Raw genomic sequence first — 13,295 nt, 5'->3', positions numbered from 1 at the left:
GTGAAGAAGAAATGATCATTCCCCAAGCCACTGGGGTGAAATTGGCCCCTGGCTCTTCCTTCCTCACACCTGAACTGTTTGTCACATGTTGGTGTTGTGTCCTTCTGCTTCAGCCTGGGTTCAAATTATTACATTCACTGGAGTAAAACTCACTTTGTTATCTAATAGCAGCTGTCTCATCTTGTGCACTTCTGAACTAAATCGCACTTCTGTCACATACCCAAACCACATTTCACTTTCAGCCCCCAAGAATGCACAGTTACAGACTGAGTTTTATGACATAACTTCCCTCCCTGAACATCCATCCAGGTGGAGCATTCAATTCAGAGGAATTATGTTTGAGAGTTATGGACAAAAATATAGCTTTTGGATATCACTTAGACAATCCAGCAATGATTTTTATCTTCTAGAAATACTTTATTTGTGTTCCATATATTCTCATCTGTAACTTTTATACTAATTTTTAAGGAACAATTTAATTAAGATTCATTTATGAAGCAACACTTAATTTAAAAACTAGCAAAGGGCCAACATATAAGTTGATCAACAAAAAAAATTACTGAAATGTGTTAAAAATTGTCAGAATAACAAGTGACCTATGCAAGTCTCGTATGTACAAGACTCCTATTAACTGCATTGGATGAGACACAAATGAGAATTCAGCCCAACTGTTTCAAATAACAGAAGTAAAATTTAAAATGCAACCAGAAAGCTTCTTACCTATCAGAGGAATTTAAGGTCAGGAACTCTCAAGGTCAGCATAGTGCCCTGCAGCACAGGTGAGGAAAGGATAATGAATATTCAGCAGTCTGATGGCTGGAATGCTTTAGGCAGGAGCTTCCTGTTTTTAAGTACAAGAAACAAATTTAATGTTATCTAGACAGAAAAGGTTTTTTTGTTTGTTTGTTTGTTCAAGCAAAACAAACAACTCCTCCCAAACAGATGATCAAGCAAAGAAAGAAAACAGGATGTTACCACAGGTTAATTTCTTTCAAATAATCAGAGAGCAACCGATCAGTGACTAACCAAAATAAAGTATGCAGTCAGTTTGCTTAGGAGCAAATGAGATATCATCCTGCCATTTTTTACTGAGCCTCAGCTGCCTCCTTCAAATGACCAGAAAGCAGACAAGGGCCAGTGTCTCTGGGCATTACTTTATTCTCCCTGGCTTAGATTCAAAACATCTGTTGCATAAGGAAAGTCTAATTGGAATGGCTGCCCCTACCCGGATGGCTGACATTTACTTGCCATGGGAAGAACCTGTCCACTAACAACGTTCCCATGAACCTGACTGACATGCCTGAAGAGCTGGCTGAGCAGGGTCTATAGACTGTTCCCAAAGATTGCAGCAACCTCAGAACTTTTCCTTTGAGGCATTGCAGCCTCAATGGAAAAATCTGCAAAACAGAGGAGGGCTTGTGTTACAATCTAACAGTGCTCTGCACTGCTTTGGAGAGAAGACAAACATATGGGCTGCCACCAACTATTAGAAGTTGGTGTGAAATCACATGAGAATTATCAGTCTGTAGCTTTCACGATCTGTTTCACAGGCATTTACAAAAATTTTAAAAAATAAAGATATCAGTGCAAAAAAAAGACGGTTTTGTAACCTCTATCTCCCTATCATTAAGAAACGAGTTGTTTCTAAGCAGCTGAGCTATCAAAACCTGTTCTTCAGGTATCGTATTTTAACGATTTTGTATCTTATCTCACTCATAACAAGCTCACTTGTCTCCTCTCTCCTGCCAATCTGGAGGGCCAAGGGACAGCATTTGCTGTGCCTGGTTTTAAGCTTCACACGTGCCCGCTTGCCAGCTGGCAGAGCAAACAGGATCCATGGTGATTTCAGCTCACAGTGGAGCCTTTCCCCTCAGCAGCCCTAAGCTGGGTCTCTCCTCTTACCACACCACTGATTTTCACTTGTAGGAACGTAATACTTCTGCAGTCCTCTCTTGACAAATTCAACAAGTTGGACAAGTTCAAAGGGTACTCGGAGGGAATGAAGGGAGGGCAGGGAAGGAGGGGGAAGGATAGCTGGCTGACCACCAGAATAACAGCACAGTTTCTATTCCAAGGAAAACAATACCAAAAATAGATTTTGGAAAGAATAAATGCATAGCTAACACTCGAAGAGGCCTAGTGGACAATATATAATGTGAAGTGTCTCTAACCAACAGCCATATGATACTTCTTTCCTTGGAAAAAGCTTACATAGCCTTGTTGTTTGTTCAACTCTCCCTCTTTCTCCCTGCTCTGCAATAAGCTGGTGAGCAGTTCCAACCAAAGCTGCTGCAGGGACTGGCAGTATCAAGCAGTTTGCATTTCCATGGCAGAAGCAAGTTCAGATGTACAGTGTCCAAAATAGAGACTACACAGAATAGCTTTTAAATACAAAACAAACTGATGTCATCAGTTGTAGTGAGGGTTGTATAGACACAGATCTAAGGAAAATCAGGTTTCTGTGTTTGAAGTATTTGGCAGTTTCACAAAAAATAAAAGCTACAGTTTCCAAGTTTCACACATCTCTTCCTCTGCTGTCTTCTCCCTCTCCCCAACTGGGTAATTCATATAACCACATATTCTCAACAGTAAAAGCTACCATATTGTAAATGAAGCACAGATTTTAAAGGCACATTATAATTTGCCACAGAAACATCTCCCAATCTTGACATAAAAAGATAACTTTGTGAATTTTAAGAACAGTTTAATAAACAGGTATCAGTAAATATTTATGGATCCAATGTTCAGACTCTCCTAGTAAATCTGTTAAAAAAACCCTCAACAACCAACAAACCAAACCCACAATCAGTGCTGTTGACATTTTTGTTTAAGAATAAACCCTTTTGAAAGGTGATTGTCCAGTCCTCCGTGCAGAACAGCTGAGAAGGAAAGTAAACCAAGAATCCCCATAGAGGTTGAGAAAGACACGTCCTTCCACACTCCTGGAAGTTTGTGCAACTGTAAAGCTACTAAATGTCCCATTTCTTAATGGTTAAAACCAAAATTGAAACACTGCAATTAAATCCCAAAGATGCTCAGAATTCATTAGAGAAAAATACTGTAATGAGATTGCTAATACAAGCTAGTAGAAATGAGATGGGTGCAACTATCCACATAACATTGTAACTCTTATTTTGAGAAAACCTACAATCCTAGTACATGGTAGTAGTTTATTCAGACTTTTTATAAAAATAAAACAGGCCAAATGTACTTAGAAGTACTGGAGAATTTAAGTGTACCCTCAACCTATACTAAAGTGTGTCTAAGAATCACTTTATCTATATGTTTACTAGCATAAACACCCTTGAACAAGTATATTAATCAATAGATAACAAATGAAACAAACACTAAAAATATATATTTCTACCACTGCTACATTCTTGCTATCAGACCTCTCAACTGGACTTCAAAGCATGTGTTAAGGAAAACACTTTAAATAATTATGAGACTGTTGTGGATCACCATAATCAAACTGACCAACACACTTTTCTGCAGTTCAAGCCAATTTCAAGGATTCTTCAAGCAAATTGGAATAAAGAGAACCAAACAGCTCTATTGCTTTCAAACAAGATTCCAATTTTTCCAAGTCTTTCCCCCAACATTACTCAGTAGAAGAGAGAACAAGGCATAGAAATGTCTGAAGAAACCATTCAGTTCCATAACTGAACTTGCAGCTGCCAGAATCACATGCCTTCCTCTATTGAAAATGCTTTGCGAAGGAAGTTGAATTTCCTGCTCTCTTCAAGAAGCAACTGAATGTTCAAGGCTTTGAGCCCTAGAGAGATGCTAAGGATTCCATTAGCTACTATATAATTTCTTTTCTTTTTGATAGCAGGGTTCCCATAACTGCCTCAGGAACAAGGGCTTTCCACACTGACTATTGTAAGGTTACGGGGAGGTGCACTCTGTATTCTGATTTTCATAGGATATCATGGGACTGAAGGAATTTAGAGAAAGGTCAACATTTTCAGCAGCTTGTCTTGCAAAGAAATGGGAACTTGGTCAAAATATTGAACTCTGTCACACAAGTCATGAAGAAGCAACTGAATTAAGCAGGGATCCAACTGTCCTGTTTGACACAGTTACTTTGGGATTTATACAATTAGGCCACATTTTGCTCACATGTGACAGCACACAGCACCTGGAACTATGGGGCAACTCTGCCCTCTAATACACTGAGCATCTCTGTCACATTCCCACTCCCACAATCTCCCTGTCCAGGAAAGGGCTGGTAATGCACTGTGGCAATTCGTACATAATTTTTGATATTTTTTATTGCTATAGCAACTGAGTGTAGGCATTTAAACATAGCAACAGCCTTTTTATAGCACTTTCTTGGATGTCAAAATGGCATGTTGTTTTATTTTCCAAGCAGATGCTCAGAAGATAAGTACACAGGATGATTGTACAATACCCACCTTCAAAAGAAAGAACTTCACAATTTCTGAATCATATAAGCAGATAAGTGAGAGGCATACTGTGAGTTTCAAGGATTTTGTTGTGAGTTTAAAGGACTTAGTTCTGAGAAAGCATATTACTAACTAATACCTGAGGACAAGATTAGGTGAAAAACTTGGTGGATCTGTGCCCATTTCGTAAAAAGCTGTATGACAAATTAAGCAGGTCCTGCTCTGAAGTAGAAAATGCTCCATCAACTCTGATCTTTACCTGTTAAGCAAAAGAAAAAAGGGAAATTGTTTTCCTATTAAGTGGAGCCAGATTCTCAGGAGGGATCAAAATCCATTGAAACAGATCCTTAGTTCATGCACGTGGGCAAAGCTCCACACCAAACACAGCAACAGCGATTTACAAGTGAGAGTTTGGCCTACTGTATGGTTTAAGGAAATACAATTCAGCATTTTCATGCTAAGACTCACAGAATCAGAGAATTCTTAGGGTTGGAAGGGACCTCTGGAACTTATCAACCCCCTGCCAAGGCAGGATCACCTGAGGCAGGTGACACAGGAACATGACCACGTGGGTTTTGAATGTCTCCAGAGAGGGAGACTCTCCCTGGGCAGCCTGTTCCAGTGCTCTGCCACCCTCAGTGGAAAGGAGCTCTCCCTCATGTTGAGGTGAAACTTCCTGTGTTTTAGTTTACAGCCATTTTTCCTTGTGCTGTCACTGGGCATCACTGAAAGGAGTCTGGCACCATCCTCCTGGCACCCCTTTGAGATATTTATATGCATTAAGGAGATCCCCTCTCAGTCTTCTCTTCTCCAGACTAAACAGGCCCAGCTCCCGCAGTCTCTCCTCATAGGAGAGATGCTCCAGACTCCTCATCATCTTTGTGGCCTCCCCTGGACCCTCTCCAGAAGCTCCTTGTCTTCCTTGTACTGAGGAGCCCAGAACTGGACATAGCATTCCAGATGTGGCCAAGTAGAGGGGGAGTATCACCTCCTTTGACCTGCTGGCCACACTCTTGCCAATTAACCCCAGGCTGCTTTTCTCTTATATGATATTTTTTCTCTGGGGCCTTTAAAATCTGTATCATTTCTACAAACAATCAGTAAAAAAAACACTACTTGGTATTTAATAAAATTCCTGAGCACATTATTAGACAGGAAAATGCCAAACAGCAACAGAACAGATCTCCTGGGGGATCTTTAGGTATTATTCACCGTTCTGTTACAATTATATGTCAGCTTTGTATAAAGTGAGATGATTGATATCTGCCATTTTACCAAGAAAAACATTCAAAATCTGTTAAACAGGAAATGTCAAAGACTTTTTTAAAAATGAATCTAACAGAAAATGTCAAAAGTTTCTCACATGAGTACAAAGTTTTTAATATTCCAGTGACTCTATTCCATTAGCACACAATATACAAACTTTGGAAGGGACATTTTAATGCTGTGCTTTATGCAGGAGAGATTTCAAACATCCCAAAAGCTCAACATGCAGATAAAAACTGAGTTTTACATATCGAGGTTTTAGAATATATCCCACAGATTGTTTCTCCATGCCCCTTACAGATATTTTCACTCAATTCATTGAGTAAACAGAGAGCAGTTTTCAAGTCTTCCTGATCTTGTTTCTAGTGCCTAAGATACTTGGGAATTCTGACACATCTGCGTGGTTTCCTACAGCCTGCTCCACCAACTACTGCACTTACTCAAAACAGCTTTTAGAGCAATGCTGATAATTATATCTATCAAAGAATAGGAATGATAAGTTTGTTAACTGCAAGAGCCCTCAGGGAGGTCAAGATGATGGGCAGCATTATACTTGCACAGTATGTAGGTTTGCTTCCAAGAGTTTTCCAGTCTGAGGTGATGTGCAGAATATTGGCTTGACTTAGCACCTCCTCCTGGGACAAATTCCACCCTCCACTGCAACTAGGCCCTTAATTATTTCGTGTTATTATCATGAGCCCAAAGGTCAGTCCCTTTCATTCACTATTTAAAAAGAAAAATACAGGTAATTCAGTGGCTGAAATTGTGAAGCATGTGTGCATTTTTATACATTGTTAAATTACTTCCCTCCCTCTCCACCAGCTCTCCTTCAGCTTATGGCTAGACATTTTATTTTATTTTTCTGTTCGGCAGTTACAGCACAGTTCAGCACAGCTTTGGAAGTTTTAACAGGAAATGGCTAATTAACTTACCACACTTCATTATATTCTACTATGTGTATATGTGCACCTCCTTCTAAAAAGGCCTGTTCAGAGACATTTCAGAGAAACCAGGGGAACATTTGAAAATGAAATAGTGGATTTTTCTTTTCCAAAATCTCAGAAAAATATCTAATTCTACAGATCCCGTAATTTGTTAGGGCATGCCTATAAGTCCAAAATAAAATGGGTGAAAATAGACCCACTTCCCCTACTCAGATTCTCCTATATTGCAGAATCTTTCCTGCTAACAAATGTAGTTTTACCTTTGAGGTATTCACTGAGAGCCTGCTCTGTCACCACTGAAATCAATGGAAACTTTGCTGATGATTTCAAAAGCAGAGGCTCAGAGCCAAATTCCCCATGTATAATTTCAGCACTACAAAACATTCTGCAGAATTCTATAAACAGCAATAATGTTACTCAGAAGGCAAACACCTACCCCAAAGCAATGGGTGTACTTGACCCAGCAGCACAGATTTCCTATCGTGTATCCATTTCCAGGGTGCAAAACATTACAATGGGTAAGAAAAGAGTGTGTAACTCCCACGTAAACTGGGAGTTTGTGATATCAACTTTTCAACCCCTTTTCTCTTTGCAGAGGTTGCAGTACCTAGCCCAGTGGACTCTATTTCATAGCCATTAGACAGCAGCTCTGTTTGGACAATCACCAAGTGTATTTACAGGTAAATTAGAGGATAACACCGATTCTAAAGTATAAATCTGTATCATGACAAAACACAACAGAATATGCTTTAGCACTAGTTGGGGAAAGAAACTTTCAGGTTTGCATGGACACTTGCCATACATTAGCTGGCAGGTTTGCATGTTTCCTTCCCTGCTCCCCTCATCCTCCCCGCTCCCAGAAATCTGGGTTAGCGTTAAAAAAGACCGTGTTCTACAGGCTTTACTTTTCCAAACCCACAGATGATCTTATCTGCAGCACTACGGGTCCCCAGAGACTTGTGATCCCTAAAGACTTTGTGTTTCGTGCATTTTAAGGGCAGGTAAAAGCTATTAGTTAGGGCTTGTGGTGGTCATTGTTGTTGTTTAAATCTTTCAGATATTTAATACATTTGGCAATTCCTAAGTAAAATGGAATTTCTCAAATTATTTTTCAGATTGTGAAATTAATGATAGGCACATTTAAATAAATTAAAGTTCAGAAATAAAGAGAAAAAAATTATTACACCTATTTACATCAGAGAATTAAATCCAGGGACGCTTTTTGAGGCCAAGCTCTCCAACAAAACCCAAGGCTACAAGTCCTCTTGCTCAAATATCAAATCCCTTTCTCCTTTTCAGAATTCTTAGGAAATACTTTCCAGGGAGGGAAACTGATTATTTGAGAGCACTACCCTAAGTCACAGTCTTGGTTCTCCACAGCATACCATTACACATGTACATAAGCAGTAATTCATGCCTTGAGTCACTGGTTTACAAGCTTACACAGATCCATCACCCACTCAGATTTCCTTTCTGTCAGTGATACTGAGATCCAAAACATCTCTTTGACCCACTTTTCAAAGGAAGCACAAGCAGAGAACACATCACAAGGAAAATCTGCTTAGTTTACAGGAAGGCTGCAAGTTAGGACAGAAAAGAGATCTCTCTCTGCCCACAAATCCCCCAGATCTTTAAATAACCCACAAACCTTGAAACAGTAAGCATTTTCTTTCCCCTTCCACTCATAAGCCATTTGATGCTTCTTTTTCCTGGACTTACACACTTCTCTAAGGAGAGCAAATAGACAAGAGAACTCCAGAACATATACATATGACCCCTGAAAGAAGAAGCTTTCACATCAATCTCTTCTCAGTACCAACTCCCTTCACCTCAGTTGCCATACTTTGTCTTATCCAGTTTTTCCAAAAGTTATTTGACACCATGCTATCCTCAAAAGCTGTCAGGAAGCAGATTGATCCAAAGGAGGATGGAAAAGGCTGGTGCTAAACCCTGGAGCTATGAATCTGGTTGCTAAAAAATTCCCAAATTCCACTGTTTTGGTCCCAGATAAATAGATCTATAGTTATTAAAACCGACTCAGACATGTAAAAAGATAGGAAGCGAGGAGGTGTACAAGTTTTACGTCCACAGATAATTCAGAACTTAATCCAGAAGGATGTAAAGCAGATGGATTTTTATAAGTCAAATACATTGATAATCCCAGGTACTTATCACAGTACTGATGTTAACACACAATTTTCACTATCTACAAATAAGTAACTTGTAGTTTTTGCATTAAATTACAGTTACTGTCATCATAATATCTTCACTGAAGGTGAAGATATTTGCATATAGAAAATAGAAATTTGCATATAGGCACTACACCATACATTAAAGTTACAAAATAAAAAAGAATTGTATGGAATAAGAACAATAGTTGCTGAAATGCCACAGGATATCACATATTAGAAACATATAAGTTCAGACTTGGAGGAGTTAGACACAGATAAAACTTGAGCACCTTCTAAAATACCATCTAAAGTTATACATCCTTGCTCAAGTTGAAGGGGTGCATAAAACATCACAAGTAAAGTAACACATGCAAGACCAGCAAATCAGAACAAGGGCCTTTGGAGGGTATTAAATACAAGAATAAATATACTGGAGTGATTTTTAATTTCTACTGTTAGTTCCAATAAACTTAGATTTCTATGAGTTGTATCATTAGATTATCAAGCTCTAAGTTTGGTATAATTGCTGATATGGGATATAATTGTTGATTTAAAACACGAGGGTCAGATAGAATATTAACCTAAAAGTACTGAGCTGTGAGAAAAATAAAAGGAAAACTATTACAAGTTTTGCAACAGAATCTGAAATGCTTTAATGAGTAAGATGCCTCTTTCACATTCTCTTGAAGCTGGATGAGGTAAACTTTCTTTAAAGCATGCACAGCATTTACCAAATCAAATACAAATGCAGTAACTGTCAGCACTCACAGAACACTATCTATGCTCAGAAGTCTAAATTCACCCAATCTTTAGCATAAACTTAGCATAAACTAAAAACTAATGTCTAATCATTCTGCACAGATAGAGATTCTTTACTGCTTACAGAGAATTGTTCACCAGGTGAAGCCATGCTACACAGACATGAAAAATCAACTCCCTTACACAAACTGTCACTAATATGAGTTAGTAATAGAAACTGTCTTCCATTTCAGCTATCATTTCCTTGCACTGACCTCATTCTTTCATGTGGTTTACACACTGCTGTCTGGAGGAAAAAAAGACCTTAACATACATATTAGTAAGACAAAAATGTGTTTTAATTTGCTGAGAAAATAAGATGCACTTCATTGCAGGGCACCTAGCAAATAGCACAGATAAAACTGGAGACTGAAAGTAAATAACAAGATTTTCTATACTAAAGCAAACATACTTTAACATATGAGGGTGGGTTTGGTTTTTTTCTGTACAGCATTCCAATTAGTCACAACTTCATGGTCTTAATCTACATCTATCAGGATTAAAACCAAACACACACTGTATAGAGGAATGGCTCTGGAAATGGTTTTAATAACAGATAAGTTCCAGATGAGTAGGTAACCCATCAACGTGAACCACTCTGGCACTGTTAGAAGCATATGAGAAGGGAAGTCATACAATTTAAAAAAAAAAAGATAAAAAGAGCCATCTGTGACATATCTTTTTCTTTATAACATGCTCCTCAGTAAGATTCACTATTGGTTAACAATACAGATACAGTATCTGTGAATCAGGTCGCCCTGAATTACTGACTACGTACCTTTATTAATCAAGGCTCAGTGTAATTAACACGGCTTTTTCGCTTTCATTCCTGTACACTCCCAAACAGCACGTACGAAGAGAGAGCTTTCATTAGCTACACCCAGTTTTTAAGCAGCTAAAATCTGAGGTAGAATTTGAAGAGGGTGGGGGAGAAAAGGTGGAAAGAACCAGCCACTCGGTATCACAACAACAAGGTACTGTACCTTTAAGGAGGAAACATGGTTCCGTTCTGTCTCACGGCTGAGAAAGAGCTTATTCTCCGTTATAGAGATGACTTACCTAAAACTTGAGTTATTCCTCTTTTTCCCTGAGGCCAGCCTCTCTTCACTCTGGGGAGCTTTTACCATTTAAGGTCAATGTTACATCTGGCTCTAGTAACTAAAGCCGAAGCAATTTTTAACTCAGAGATCCAACAGGCTGCCTAACATTAGAATGAGAGTTTAAATTTAAAGTAACTCTTCAGAAAGCCTTTCTTGCCTCAGAGAATTACAGAATTAAAGGCTTTCCTATTCTGGCATAAGTACTGTGAGTACAACACGATGCAGACATCCCATTAGCATTCTTCAAGTTCAGTGCATATAAGCTCGACTTACTCATTTCTGATTAAAACAGGCAAGTAGGAAGAACAGATGAAACAGTTTACATCATGTTATGTTAACCCTTAGAATTTTTTACTGACACAGATGCTACTATTTTTCATTCCTCTCCCTCCCTCTTTAGAGAGCAAATACAAGGCATGTGAACTTCTAAAGAACATTGGCTTCAGTCCAGTTTATGGGCTCTGCTCTCCACTTGCAGAGTAGGAATAATTCCTCTTGAAGTCCACAGAAGTTGCTTGCATCCCATGAGAGAATGTAGCTACAAATGGGGCATGAAGAGGGAAAATAAACCCAAAACATTTACCACACTATATGCAGGTACCTGCAGAGGAGTCACGTGCATGTGATTCAAAGCTCTCAGCTCTAAAACAGACACAGATCTTAATCCAGCCCTTTAACCAACTCAGACTATTTATTTCTAAGTATTACAATGCATCCCAACTAAGAGTTCTGCTTATGCCAGGTGCTGTAAAGTTATTAAATATAAGCAAGCCAAACCCTGTCCAAATAACCTTTCGCAACTGAAGTAGAGACAAGAGAGAGGAGGGTGGGAAATGTCAAAAAATTACAGCAGATTTTGTAAAATTGTTGGATAGTAAGTTTGGAGGGGATATCAGAACTATTTTAGGAGAAAGGAGCAAAGAATGATAAACTTCCTTTTGAAAGAAGAGCAGTGAGGCAGAAAGAGATCACACAAAGGAAACTAAGGATTTAGTGATTTGATTTGGAAAGCACACTCCATAGGGGAGTCATGCATGGCAACATGAGGATGCTGGTAGGAGAAGAGGGCAAAGATGAGTTGATGGCAATTTAGCACAGTCCTGTAATTTAAGGAAAAAATTATTCCACACTTAAGGTATTCTTAGTTCCCAAAATCAACATCGCAAAAAAAGGTTCTGAAAAACTTCTCTAACATTTGCATTTAAGCTTGGCCCCAACATAATGGGAGTAGGTTTTCCAAATGTCATTTCAGGTTTTGATGTCCACTGCCCACTGACAGTCCTTTGCACCATTACTGGCTCTCTGACAAGGCATTCTAATATACCTCCTTTCATCTCCTTGAACTACGATTTTATTACCCACAAACTCAAGTTCTGAAATAGACTCCTGTGAGTCAGCACAGTTTCAATCTTCCATCTAGTTGTGTGCAGCTACAGAATTTTTACTAGCATCTGTAATTCATCATTTTTTCGGTTTTATTTTCTCAGAATATCTAGGCCACAAGTGTCAAATGTTTCATTTGTCTACAATAGAAGTTGTGTTTCTGTTAAATCTGCATTCATCCTCATCATAGCAACAACTGCTTTGAAGCCAGTTTGGGCAAGAACAAGTTGTTTACTGCCTTTTAGCACTACTGTCCTCTGGGAAATAAAACTTTTTGCTTAAGTTGGTTGTTCATTGGCCCAGCATCCTATTGGCCAAATTTAGCCAAGAAATGGAGGTCTTGAAATATTTTCAAGTTCCCAAAAACCTGGTGAAGCCAGTAGCTTGTAAAGCAGATGTAAGCTATTGCCCCTGCTATGGGAAAAACCTACAGTGACAGAATTTTGGTTCTGTTTTGCTTGGCTATCCACAAAGAGAACCCCTGCTGTTTCTGTCATATTTAGGGGACACAGAAGGACCATGGAGGTAATCACAAGAAGGGGAAAACAATGCTTCCATCAATCTTCAGCTCCTGAAACTGCTTGTGTATTCTATCCTACAGCACCCTCAATGCTTTGGCAGGTGCTTTGCCCAGAGATTTCTTTAACGTCAAAGACCTCGGGCCAGACAAAAGTGAAACTTGCTAGCTAAAAATCTAAATTTTTGAATGAGGAAATATTGGCATCTAAAATTTAATTATTTTAGCTAGATTGCTAAAATTGTATAAAGAATGCATAGCAACATGTACCATATAAGGAAAAAAATTTCATTTGTTTGCTCTGTTTTTTAAGGTCTGGTGATACCTGCTTCTTTTAAAATATTCTAATGCAGGTGGCTGGCCACACCCCCATAACACAACATATTTATGCTGCCATTATTTCGGTGCTGTATTCCCCAGGAATAACATAAAATCATTCTCTTATAAATATTCTAGAGTATTTCAGAGTAGCTAGATGCAGTTCTCTGGGGTTACATATGGCTTGGTGGTGGGATGTGCCCCTCTCCCACCAGCTGAGTTCCCATTTTCTTGATTTTCATGGCTCTGTGACTTATGAAAGCAGCAGTGCAGGACATATTAATGTCAAATTTTCATGAGTTGGGCTCCCCAGGTTAAAAGATTTTTACTTGTATCTTTAATGAGATAAACACAAGCACTAAAATCCTTGTCTTACTGAAATAACAAAG

General features: G+C 38.8%; 1 protein-coding gene across 13 annotated transcripts in view; it reads right to left on the bottom strand.

Moving 5' to 3' along the window:
• MRVI1 (murine retrovirus integration site 1 homolog) overlaps positions 1-13,295 on the bottom strand; it is a 76,743-nt gene that overhangs the window by 51,611 nt on the left and 11,837 nt on the right. For 5 of the 13 annotated variants that reach the window (XM_027651295.1, XM_027651306.1, XM_027651305.1 and 2 more), the window contains exons 1-2: positions 10,648-11,034; positions 721-841 (exon numbers count right to left, since the gene is read on the bottom strand). The gene's annotated coding sequence lies outside the window, so the exon portion shown is untranslated. The other 8 variants (XM_027651303.1, XM_027651304.1, XM_027651300.1 and 5 more) reach the window with 6 other exon arrangements.

Source organism: Corapipo altera, unplaced genomic scaffold (assembly GCF_003945725.1).
Source record: "Corapipo altera isolate COAL_440 unplaced genomic scaffold, ASM394572v1 78, whole genome shotgun sequence".
NCBI lineage: Eukaryota > Metazoa > Chordata > Aves > Passeriformes > Pipridae > Corapipo > Corapipo altera.
Note: the sequence above shows the minus strand (reverse complement) of the source record. Positions and strands in the feature narration are given on the sequence as shown.